This window comes from Centrocercus urophasianus, unplaced genomic scaffold (assembly GCF_019232065.1).
Source record: "Centrocercus urophasianus isolate 14NV4802_14NV808 unplaced genomic scaffold, USGS_Curo_1.0 seq_41, whole genome shotgun sequence".
NCBI classification, from domain to species: Eukaryota; Metazoa; Chordata; class Aves; order Galliformes; family Phasianidae; genus Centrocercus; species Centrocercus urophasianus.
In genome coordinates, this window is record NW_024884989.1 from 2601413 (window position 1) to 2612577 (window position 11165).

Sequence of the window (11165 nt, forward strand, 5' to 3'; positions counted from 1 at the left end):
AGTGCTCTGTACTACAAATAACAAAGGCTGGGATCGATTTTAATTCTCAGCTCTACCTGCTGCTGCTGGGTAACCCTACCCCACATTAACAGCCCCATCTTGTTGCTGCTCATGTATAATGCACCTTTGCTAACATGCAGTGAAAGCAACCCAGAGTCACACGTGTAGCAAGTTAAGAGAGGAAGGGGAAGGAGCTCTCTGCTGACATCAGGTCTTGAAGCCTCCCAGGGATGCTCCAGTCTCATAGTGGAGATTTCAGATTGCAGACCAGGGAGCAGGGTTTGTGCAGTGCATGTTGGCTAACAGCAGCACCAAGGCAGACAGGAGATGGTGCCGTGTTGCTCATTGCCCAGTTCTGCCATTAAAACAAGAGGAACTGAGTTTTATAGGCGGTTGAGCTGGCGTGTATTCATTTATACATAAAATAATCATCTCTTCCAAAGCAGCAGGGTATCTCCATTTATTTAGAAAGAATACATGGAATGCAAGAAGTCTTCCCTTTGCTTTTTGTGGTACTGAAATAACGAGCTGAAGCAAATTAGGGGAAGAGAGAAGTAGTTAAAAGCAATCCTGCCTTTAAATTCACAACATTTGAATAAGCCCTTGTAGAATTCCAGCAAATGCCTCAGCGACTGATTTCAAACCAACTTCAGTTCAAAACACAGTATGTTCTGACGTGATCCCAAGAGAGACCAGCACCATTTTGTTCTTATTTTTAGTTATTACGAATAATAAGGCCATGTTCCAGAGATAAGACCTCTCTAAGATGCATGACTTCAATTTTGGAAAGTAATTTCCCCTCGTACACTGAATGTTTCATTCTTTGAAGGCCCAAAAGTGCTGAAGAAAATTAAACAGCCTTCAGAGAGCAGGCAGGCACTCACCTATGGCTTCCTACATCCCCAGCCATAACTTGACAACATTTAGCTGTTATTCCTCACTTGGCCATTTTAGAGATTGGTCATGCCCATGAATAGCTTTGTTCCAGCCCACATGTCGCTGAATGGTGTGATACGATACAAACAATGATTCATAGAAGTTCCTTGGAAGTGACTCGGGAGAGATTAGGCATTTTTTAAACAGTTCTTTTTTTTCTATTTTTATGTTCATGGCTGTTTATGAGCAGCAACAATTTCAATTGGGGATGATTCAGATGAGAAGGTTCAAAGCATGTTGGTAGGAAGCAAGAAAGAGACGCTGTGAAAACAGAAAAGGTGGTATCTTTCTAAAATAGTTCAGAGTGGAAACTGCAATTCCTTCAGGAGCACAAGTGTTCCACAAGATTGCAAGAACAGTGCCAAGAGACTTCATTTAGACCAGAAACGTTCCAAAGTTACTTGCTTGCACACAATGAGAGGTGAGCAGTGGCTGGAGGTTCTCCAGGTTTATTACCTCAATAGAGGGAAGCAATTGGTGATGGAGATTCTGCTTTTGTGAGCCCACTGTGGGCTTTGATTGAAAAGAGAGTTTGTATTTTATCAGTCTGCTTGGTTCAGCCACTTGTAACAACAGGGATGCAGTGAAGTGCAGGTTCCTATGCACACGGCATCCAGTGGGCTGATGGGCAGGATTTGGTTTCTCATTCAAGTCCTTGGGCAAGTCACTTCATCTGTGAAATGGGGATAATCATGTTTCTTTTCTTGTCAGAGAATTACAAAGTTAAGCACATTAAGAATTACAAGATTGACTAAAGAGATCTATAAGAATAATAGCTGAAGGTCTTGACCTGGTTAGCTCTGTGTATTCTCAAGTGCCTTCTCTTAACCAGTGGTTTAACTCAAGCTCATGTAATACACCTTTCTGAAGAGGAAAGCTGGATTCAGCCTCAAGAAGAAAACGATGACCTAATGTAGGAAAACCAACAGGAATTGACTGTTTACATGTAAAGGATCTTTCATGTGATGACAAGCAGTTGGCCTTCCCCTTTTCAACACCACTAATCCTTAGCTAGAAAGGCACTTGGGCCATTTTTCTTGTGATACAGTTGGCTTTTCAGCTCTAGTCTTGAGAGCAAACCATGGAATTCAGGGCTGAATACTGAGCAACGCAATGAGTGAGACTGGAGAAAGAGAGCTGGGCTCTAAAGGAACCCCATTGGTGGCAATGGCTGGTGTAGGCTCACAAGTTTGTTGGATGCCCGGCGTGCAGCCCTCACGTTTGCTCTATGAAGGCAGCTTTGCCACAGCCGAGCATGCCTGGCACATGATTTATTGCTACCAAAGCAAGCTTTTCCAGCAGTAAATCCTGCAGCAATGAGCTTGCTAGTGTCCAAGGCCAAACTGTAAAGTTTTCCAAGTCTACCTCTGCATAAACAACACATTGCAAAGGGCTAATTTAAAACCCAGAGTGGTAGATGTTCCACAAGGCCAGGAAGAAAAGAGAGGTAGAGTTGGAGCACAGCTGATTTCACAGGCATAGGAACCAGGAAGTCTGGGCTGTATTTACCCAGCTGGAAACATGCTTCACATTTATTTATTCCCCCGTTTTGCCTCAGGTGCATACTCTTCCATTAGGGCTAAATAGCCGGAAAAGGCCAAATACATCTGAGGTCACTTTTGGCTAATTAACATGGCAACAAGTGCTGATTAATTAGCTTGGGCCTGAAATTAGCTGAGATAATTTTTGCAACGGCATAGGCCATGGATTTATGAGAGCTTCTTCTCCAAGAGAAACAATATTCTGAAAACATTGTTTGTATAGAAAGCTTCATTCACCCTGTAAATTACTACCTGGATTTCTCGGAATTTCAGGAGTAGCCATTTAATTTCATTTAAATGCATGTTTGTATTTCCTTTACCTGATGGAAAAACTTACTTACCTCACAAGGCATCCAATGACAATCAGGTGTTATCATGAATCCCTCTGCTTGATGCAAAGCTGTATGTTAAAGCAAGCTAGAAAACCATTGGGAACCAAGGTCCAGATTCTCAGATCTGCTAAACACCACATCAGGCAAAAGGTGTTGAGGCACCAAAGAAAATCCTGACGTCCTCTAGTCATCAACATGCTTAATCACACGGACTTGCCAACTTTAACAACATAGTAAAGTACCAGTTTTGACGATGATTTGCTGCCCTGCTAATGTGGGCTGTGGTGTACCTGACTTCTGGATCCCCAACAGTGCAGGCTGCTGGACCTCAAGGAGTAATGGGGAAATGCCCATTTTGGTTGTCCAGATGGTAAAGAGCTGCTTCTGCTCATCTCCTCCCAGGGCAGAGCCTGGGGCATCTCGCTAGCAGATTGCCTTAGGGGAAAGGCCCACCAGCATGTCTGCATCGAGTATTCCCTTTCCAAGAGATTTATTTTGTGTTTGGCTTTCATTGTCCATCTGACTGCAACCGCTTTTGAAATATTAGCTTGCAAATGGAAGCAGTCTCCTGTGTCCCACTCTCAGAGAGATCAGCTCTGCTGCCACTGCTGTCGCAGCTGGTTGAGAAACAACATTTCCTTTTTGTGGGACCTATTTAGCATTAACTTTGCTTCCAGTCCAAATCAGGCTAAATCCAGAATTGTTCACATTTCCCAGGAGCTGCAGGCTCTCCACAGAGATGCACAAGGCAGAAAATGTCTGCTAATAAAAGACCAATTCACTGAGCAGCTAGGAAAGGCTGTTAGCTCCCCAGCACTGAAGGGACCCATAACAGTTCCTCCTCGGGATAACAGAGCTACCAGAGAGGAAAAGATCATTCAGACCTTAATTCGACTTAAACTCCTCAAACTGCCTCAAACTTGAGAAGTTTTGGAGGAGTTATTTAGGCTGGGTAACTTAGCAGGTCATTTTGCTCCTTGGTATTTCACTGCAGCCCTCCTTGTGCCCGAGGAAAACAGGGAACACCTCTCACCATAATGTATATCTGAATGAATTAAACCTTGATGATGATTATAAATAACCCATCCTGTGCACTCTTTTCTTTATTCAGCTTTTCCCTTTTGCCCTTTCAATAGGATTTTATTATTATTATTATTATTTTTGATGATCAGATTTTAACAAGCGTTGTCCAGAGGGACTCCATAAAAGTTCTGATGCACGTTTTTGCCACTAAAGCCTCTTCAGTTGCAGGTCTTTCCCCACCTCCCCTTTTGCTTTCACTCCAAACTGAGAGGAGCTGGCAGGGCAGGATGTTGCCCAGAACCAAGAAGCATTAGAACCAGTCTAGCAGGAGGCTCCTCTTCCCTGATTGGACTCTTCTTAAATTAAAATTTATGTGGATTTGCGGGGCCCTCATTAAGTGAGTCACACCATTAGCACAAGGTGTGTGTTGCAAAGGGTCTGTTTATCCCAGTGCTGATGGAAGCCAGAATCCTGCAGCCTGCATGCAGAAGTGATCTTACAGCAGATAATGCTGTTGCAGGTGGAAACCTCAGAGAAGGCTCTGCAGCCCAAACTACTTTTGATTTTTTTTCTTTTTTTTTTCTTTCCAAAGACTAAATCACTATGATGACAGATTGCTTTGTTCCATTTAATTTCATTTCTGGAGGTTGACTGCAAATTTCTCCATGTGTGGTCATTAGTGTTCCCACCAGGGCAGCCTGCACAGGTGAACAACTAGTCCATGCCCTCCAGACAAGTTATAGCTGAATGCACTATCCTGCCTTACTGCTCAGATTCTTTCTGCACCATTGCCTTCTGCTGCTCCATAGCTGCCACATGCCCTGCCCCAAAAGTGTGTAACGCAGATCATACAATCATAGAATGGATTGGGTTGGAAGGGACTCGAGGATCATCAAGTTCCAACCACCCTGCTGCAGACAGGGCTGCCAGCCTCCTCATTTAATACCAGCCAAGGCTGCCCAGGGCCCCATCCAACCTGGCCTTGAACACCTCCAGGGACGGACAGGGCATCCACAGCCTCTCTGGGCAGCTGTTCCAGCACCTCACCAATCTCTTGGTAAAGAACTTCCACCTGATATCCAACCTAAATCTTCCTTCCTTCAACTTAAAACCATTTTCTCTTGTCCTGCCATTATCTACCCTTGTAAAGAGTTCACTCAGACTCAGAGATTCTCAGAGCTAAGAGCGCTGTGCTCAGTATTTTGCTGTGAGCTAATTCAGACCAGAGTCTTCTGTTGGATTTCCCTTGCCACATGCTTGTTCCAAAATCCAGATTAAGCTTTGCAGCTCTGTGACCCCCTAGCTACTTCAGAGCATCTTGTCCCATGATTTTCCTTCCAGCCGATCTTGACAAGTTTTCTTTGCTGAAATACCTTAAATACCTTTCCCTTTTTGTATGATTTCACTCTCTGGGCTTCTATTACATGTAGCCACAACTAAATCCTTCCCAAGTTCCATCAGCCATTTTACTTCTGCTCAGTGACCCATCAAGCCTGAGCTGGCCTGTTTCTCTGCCCATCACTTCTCACTAGATGCATCAGTATGTGGTCCAAGCATTCTGTAGCTCCTAATGCATTTTCTTCTCAATTACATACTTGAGTGAGACCTTGAACTCACCGTTCCTCTGCCCACTGATCCTACTGAATGCCAAGATGCTCTGAAAAAATACTATCCTTAAAGAACTCTTTGAATTATTGGAATCAAACCAGGCCTGTGCTGCTCAGCAGAGGCTAATCCTATCATTTGGTCATTTCAGTTCCCTCAGCCGTTTGTGAAAAGACATCCCTGGAGAGCAATTCACCCCAAGTGTTTTAAGTCTGAATGGATTGGAAAATGCTTGTTTTTTTCCAGCTTCTGCTATTTTCAGACTCGAAAATTCAGTGTAGCCTTCAAACACTGACACCTCTATTTTATACGTTCATGTACAGCAAGAATTGCACTTCGCACGGCGATGTTAAAGCGAAAATACCTTGCTCACACGTCATTAAGACTAAACAAGGCAGTAGTGGTGAATTTAGGGTGATGGCACAGATCACAAACTCAGGTTTTGGAAAGAGACTGGAAAGCTGTACGGCATGGTAGGCCATTTGTTCCATGGTTATGCCACAGTACTTCGAAATAAAACCATCAGCATGTCTGCATTCACTGGCATTTGCATCAGGCCATGAGTACAGACTCTAAGCCCTCGCTGGCTCTTTAAACCCGAGATGCTGCTCGCTGCTCCAGGTCAGCATTTGTTGGAGGAAAACCCTCCAGCGTTCTCCGTGCTCCCCACCTTGCACATGAGACACAGCGGTAATAACCGACTGCTGCACGTTCTGCTCGGTTTGTGGTTAATACATGCTGCAACTGGGGAATTCAGCAGGCCTATAAATAACTGCATTTACACATACCTGAGCTCCCCGAGCACTGGACCACCTGCGAGGAAAGCAGAGCTGGAACCGAACACCGTCAGCCCCTCTGCTGTGAGCCGAGCAGAGTTGGATCTCCTTTTCCACCCCTCCAAAAAAGGGCTGTAGGTGGTTACAGCATCTTCTGTTTGGAAGTTGGAGGCTGTGGTTGCTCTTCTAGTTTGGAATCAGGAGAAAAAAAGGGTTGGAGGTGAGGCAGTGTGGCCTCCTGTTTGTGTGTTTTCTTCTCTGACCCTGTTTTGCAGGACTGATTGGAGCTGTGTACTGGGGCAGTGATGCCTTGGCTTGATCTGACAGAGGTGATGGGCCAGAATTCGGTATGAGACATCCACACACACACACAGCTTGAGCTCACCAGCTTCATCCTTGTAAGAAGCCAGTGAAGACACATGGACAAAAGGTTCAGATATTTCTCAAGAGGTCTCAGCGGTCGCTTTGGTAATGTTGTTTCATGGGAGTGAGTACATAATATTGCATACTACAGGTTTAAATCAGTCACAGCCCCTCTGCCTTCTCCATATGTAGAACGCATCAATAGCAGCTTTATGCAGGCAAGAACATAACCTGGGGACTCGAGCACCAACACGGTGTCAGGGGAAGTTGGTGCAAATTGCTCCATCGGCTGGACATTAAAGCAAAGAGTGATATCACTCTTAAAATAAGAAACCTAACGTAATGTGCTTTAATAGCTGAATAATTGCCGCGAGCAAAGAAGGAGGCTTTTGTGAAAGGAGATCACCAAAAGCCAGCAGTGAGTGCCCATGACATCACGGCCATGCACAAGAGAAACCTTATTCTCACAGCTCCGCAAAACGGCCTTGTCAAGCTGCCAGGCCCAGATAACTCGGTGGGAGACTTTAGAGAAGAGTTAATAAGATGATTGATTTACAGCTGGAAAAAATTAAAGAGTCTGAAAATTGACAGGCTGACACTGTTTGACAGATTCTCCGCCGACTCTTTGAAAGACGCTTCCATGGGTGTTCTGCAGCCGGGCTGGGAGCCTGCAGCACTGCACAGGTATTGCGGGGGGCTGGCTGTCAGCTCCCCTTCATGGCAAACAATTGTAGGGCTGTTATCAACCCGCTCGAGCTCCAGCAAAAATAGATTTGAAAAGTCTGCTCCTTCTTATGAGAAGAAAATGGGTTGAAAATGTTTTACCAGCTGTGGATCGGATCCAAAAGCTGTGTGAAACTTCTGCGTTTCTTATTGTGGGATTTGAGTGTGGTGTGTTTTCTTTACTTGTTAGGAAAAATTGTCAATTTTGTCTCAACCCTGTATATATTTTTACAGTGGTTTGTGAGCATGAGGGAAACCAAGGGTCTTTTCATGATTTTTGGAGCTGATCCACCTTATTTTTTTAAGAATTCACTTTGTGAAGTACCATTCACATTGAAACTCATGATTTACTGTTGAGAGAAAGGAAATGTCATGGGATTGATATTGCATTGTTTTGCAAAAAAAAAACCAACCAACCTATCCTCAGCATGAAATTTCTCAGTCTCAATGCAGGAGTCAGCTCCAGGAGCAGCTTGAGCCTTCAGCAAAAGGGAAATGCATTCATCAGAGCTAATTACTGAGAGACAACACACGTGCATTTTCAGTCTTCAACCACTTCTCAGAATTCTTAAGAACAGGGTTTTATTTTTAGCCTCGTTGCGTTTGATCCATCAGTTGTACAGCTATTAGGGAGCAAGTCTGGCTTTCATGGGCTTCCAAAAACATAAAACCCTTGCTTCAAAATGAAATTGATTCAGACTGCACATGAAAAAAAAAAAAAAGAAAAAAAAACTCCCAAAAATACAAGCAGGTTGAGAATAACGAAGTAAGATGTAACGAGCAGCAAGAAGAAGGATATGTCACTTCAGACGAAGAGGAAAGAAAGGGCAGGAAGGCCAAACACACACTTTGAGGTAACAAATACAATGACGTTATGTCCACAACTCAGCTGTTACTGAAGCCAGTTAGGAAAGTGAGTGCCTGAAAAGCAGTGACATAGTTGACAAACTTAAGGCTCTCTTGGAAAAATGAATGTAAACTCAACGTTAGGTTTCACATGAGATAAGTATCAAACTGTTTGGACTTTGGAGATAAATGGAGAGGACCAAGGTTAACCACTGAAGCTGGGAGGTTGGTTGGAAGCTTTCTGGTGTTGCAGTTTCTGACAGATTCTGGAGTCAGGTGAGTTTTACCAAGAACTTCTCCCCTAATTTAAGATGTATTTAAATCTTACCTTCATTAGATTAACTCATCAGTATATCAACAGTCTTCTGAGTTTTGGAGTCTAGTGGATTAGATCTACTTAAAAAGTGGTATATAGTGCTAAAGCCCTCCAAAACAACCCAACAACAACTCTACACCAAAAAATAAAAACAAAACCTTGATTTTACTTAAATGAATGCTGACATGTCATATTAATTTCATTTCCTCCTTTGGAATAAGAGCCAAGTGATACAAGTGATGGCTTTGGAGTAAGGAGGATTTTGACAGTGTTTGGATTGATGCTCCCATAATTCAGGACAGTGTTGTTTGGGGGAAATCACTGCTTGAAATGTGTCACTGGGATACACACTTTGTTGAAAGCACCTTATCAGAGCAAGACAATCTTAACAAACCAAGTACCTGATTAGTAATCCAGCAAGGCAACATTCAGTGAAAGCTGTAGGACGGTACATTTAAGAAGAATACTAATGCACAAATACCACATCAAGATTGATTGTGCAAAGAACAGTATGCAGAAAAGTGGATCACAAGCTAAACATGGATGAAGATGATGTCATTTCATGGTCAAATCTCATTTGGGGTGCATGGAAATAATTTCTTTGCTTTTTCAGTGTGTTTGAGAGCTTGTCTGAAACACCATCACCCCCTTTGAATGCAATATGGCGGAAAACAGCAGAAACAATTTTGAGCCAGGAGGTCTGCAGTGAGAGCAGTGTGGGGCCTGGAGAACAGGAGGTGATGCTGTGACAGCAGTATGGAAATAGTGCAGGAGCTGGTGTTTGTGCGCTGCGGGAGGCAAAACTTGGCAATCGCAGCCTGTGCTGCCAGGTGCTGCCAGCAGAAAGAGATGTGGCTCTGGTGTCTTCCCATGCACCAAAATCTGTAGGGAAAGGGCAATCCCACAGCCATCCTGACACATTTTCCCAAGAAAAAATATAGGGCTTATGATGCAGGTCCGTGTGAAACGTCACGGCACTGTTTCTGATTGCACAGCGTCCATATTCTTCATCCAAAACATTTTTAAGAGACCCATTTATTTTTGGCAATGGCATTTTTTGTTCTTACAGCATTGTTTCTTAGAAAGAACTGCCTAACCACAGTGAGACTGTCCTGTTCCTCGTGTTCTGCTTGCTGTGCAATGCTTCAGTTTTCAGGAGAGATGAGGTAAGATCACTGGTGTAGCAGGAAATCTGTCCCCTCAAATGCCAGACTTTCTTTTTTTTTTCAATTAAAAGCTCAGCTAAAGCTGAAGCTGCAGAAATCTGCAGCTCAAGGGTGGGAGGCATAAAGAGTTTATTGCTAAGAAGACCAAAACTGGGGGGATAAAATGTCTAGCTTCTGAAAAGTCCTTTCATAATGGCAGAGTTCTCTCTGACTGCAGATGACAGAATAAATTAAAAAATATTCCTGCCAGCTTTACAGAGACTGCAAGAAAATCTAAGGTTGCCTAATGGACTGGAATATAATCTCCGTGTTTTCAGTTTCCTCCATGTTACCCAAATCATTCATTAAAAGATAATGAGCCGAGCAGTTCAGTTTTCCCCTTTATAAACAGCCCTCTGTGGGGAGAAATTCAAAATAATAATTAAAAAAAAAAAAAAAAGAATATTGTGCAGTGAACATGCCTGCAGATAATAGGAATATCCTTCACTCCCCTCTCCTGGGGCTGTGGTTGCCATCCATCAGTCAGCTGCCATGCCAGGAGATGCTGTTAGGGACCAATGGAGGGCCCAGGCACAGGGTGATCCATCACAGCCCTGGTTCCCCTGGTTCACTCTTCTAGAAGATGGGTTCGTATGCATCAATGTAGAGACCTTCATTGATTAGGCAGGAAGACAAATGGGATAGCACTAATTATAGCAGTTCTTCAACTTTTTTTGACCCCTTCCCTGATGCCATCACCTCTTGGACATTCTGTGACAAGGAAAGGCAGCCAAGGAGCTGCAAGAGAGGATTTTATCTGAAAAAATGCATTTTCTCCATTTTTAAAAACTGGGTGGAGAACCCGGAACAGTTCAATCAGAAAAACATCCCTACACCTTTGCGTGCAAATGCAGATGCTTGGATTCACCCCAGCCACTGTCAGGCACTTCCAAGGGTGCCCAAGGCAATAGCCATGACCATTTGTTTCCTGTCTTCGTTGAGAACACATAAATGCCTTCAGCCTGTCCCCAATGAGGACTTGTAGATGCCACCAGCAGGTGATCCAGTGACTTCAGTGATGTCCTGCCCCATGCAAGAAGCAGATGTCCTGACTCGTGCCCTGATTTCTCCATCAGTAATCTGAGGCCCTTTGCATGTATTGTTGAAGAGGACTGGGCTTTCATAGGAGCTGGGATTTAAGAAGCAGCTTGTGCCATAAAAGTGTCACTAAAGATGAATCAACAACTGACAGTGCTAAGGAAAATCCCATCTCCCTTCCCTTCCCTTCCCTTCCCTTCCCTTCCCTTCCCGTCCCTTTGCCTTTTCCACTCTAGAAGCACACAGCAGTATCTAACAGCTTTCCATGCTGGAGTCTGGGAGATTTTCAGAACCATAAAATATTTATTCTCTTTTTTTTTTTTTTTTTCCCCCATTAGGTCTTAATTCTCAATATTTTATAAGAACTTAAATTATCCAGGAATGCTGAGCTTTCATTTTTTTTTTTGGGGGGGGGGGGGGGGGGGGGGGGGGAAGGGAATAAATAAGAATACAAAAAAGCA

At 43.7% G+C, this 11165-nt stretch overlaps 1 long non-coding RNA gene across 1 annotated transcript in view; it reads left to right on the plus strand.

Moving 5' to 3' along the window:
* Nucleotides 1-7184: 7184 nt before the first annotated feature.
* The window catches only part of LOC122168254, a 9530-nt gene continuing 5549 nt past the window's right edge, over nucleotides 7185-11165 (plus strand). The window contains exons 1-2 of the long non-coding RNA XR_006171218.1: nucleotides 7185-7260; nucleotides 9531-9627. This is a non-coding gene — a long non-coding RNA (uncharacterized LOC122168254). The remainder of the gene's footprint in view (nucleotides 7261-9530; nucleotides 9628-11165) is intronic.